This window comes from Sinocyclocheilus grahami, unplaced genomic scaffold (assembly GCF_001515645.1).
Source record: "Sinocyclocheilus grahami isolate Dianchi unplaced genomic scaffold, SAMN03320097.WGS_v1.1 scaffold25.1, whole genome shotgun sequence".
Taxonomy (NCBI): Eukaryota; Metazoa; Chordata; class Actinopteri; order Cypriniformes; family Cyprinidae; genus Sinocyclocheilus; species Sinocyclocheilus grahami.
Window position 1 is genome coordinate 2,252,364 of NW_015505204.1, and position 1,977 is coordinate 2,254,340.

The window sequence follows — 1,977 nt, forward strand, 5'->3', positions numbered from 1 at the left end:
AATGCAAAATTCCAAAAATTAAACAAAGTCTTGATCCAGAGTTCCAGGACCCACATTTTCACAATTTTGTCTTTTCTAGTAAAATATTCAAATTATACCCATTGGCAAATGCTGTAATGTGTGAGGTTCATGCTTAAAAAAAAGTTATTTGTCAACCAGGAAAGAAAAATAGGTAACACTTTACCATAAAGTTCCACTTGTTAACATTCAGTCTTTAACGTAAACTAACAATTATAAATACTTCTAAAGGATTTAATAATTTTGTTAATGTTAATTCCAATATTTAATAATACATTATTAAAATCAAAAGTTGTATTCTGTTAGTGGTATGTAATAGACTTTATCTAACATAAACGAACAATAATAAATTGTATTGTTATTAACATTAACAAAGATGAATAAATACTGTAACAAATGTATTGTTAATTAATATTAGTTAATACGATCAATGCAAATACAAATTTTGATGCAAACAACGTTAACTAATGGGACCTTATTGTAAACTGATACCAAAAGTAAACTTCAATCATTGCTTAAAATAAGTTTACAATTTTTTTACATTTTATTTTATTTTAGTTGTATCAGTTGTCAACGCAGCATTTCTCCTTTTCATTTAGTTTAACGAGAGCTACTAAAGTAAATAGTACTATACAATTCATTTTCATTTAAATTTTAGTTTTGGTTATGGTCCCATTTTATATTAGGTGGCCTTAATTACTATGTACTTATATAAAAAATGTTTTGCTGCTATTGAAGTGGGATACGGGTGAGGTTAGGGACAGATTTGGTGGTATGAGTAGGTTTAAGGTTGGGTTAAGGTGTAAGGGATGAGTCAACAGTGTAATTACAGAAATTAATTACAGATTACATGCAAGTGTAATAAGTACAATGTAAATACATGTACACAGTACGTGCATTGCATTGATTAATGTAAATGTAAGTACATAAGGCCACCAAATATAAAGTGGGATCATAACTAAAACTAAAACTGAAATTAAAATTAAGTTTTTATAAAAAATAAAAAAAAAAGTATAGTAGTGTCTCAGTGGTACAAAAATAACACTGTTCTTTACTAGAAAAGAAGAGAAATAGACTGATTAAGGAAATATATATAAAACAAATTTGCAGTAAGTCTATTATGTTGTGGTGTCAAGAGTTATCTCTATCAATTGTGGTACATTAGAACTGTAGTTGAGATGAGCATGGTCTCTTTGTGGCTTTGAAGCCCAGAATTTAGGATGTCTAAATGGAAAGGCTTTTATCTCAGTTTCTCATGTGTGCACACGACAGATCGGTGCATTATCCACTTTCTGTTCCACTGTTATCTGCCATTATATCTAATCATTATCATTATCATCATGCTCAGCGTACCTGCCTTGTTCCTGTTCTACTGACGTTGGAACTATTTTTTGTCATGTCAGTTTTTGAAACGTTAAATTTCCTGTGCAACAAAGCCCACAGCACATATACCATTTGCTAACCAGACGTCTGGATGTGTGTGCAGGTTGAGTGCCTTAATGCTTTTGTCTAAGGTCCCCTCCGAAGTTTTCATTCCACAAAAGTTGTCTGTGCTTGCAAATTAAACTGTAAATCACAGGACCTAATACACGATGTTCTTGTCCATTAAACGCTACTGGCCTGCAGTATTCTGGGTTTTCTTATTGGTAACCCAGCAACCTTGGTGGTGCATATGGTCTGATCAGACAGCTTACCTCTCCCGTGGTCTGCCTCAAAGGTCCATCTCAGGACAACAGGTTTTACAGCATCAGGATCAGCCGTGCTGACCTCACTGAGCAGAAGGATGAGTAATCTCGACAGCAACAATCTGTGATACTTTTTTCAGGATTATTTTATTGAATAAAAAGTTTAAAAGAACAGCAATTATTCAAAATTTAAATATTTTGTAATATACAGTGTATATATATATATATATATATATATATATATATATATATATATATATATATATATATATAT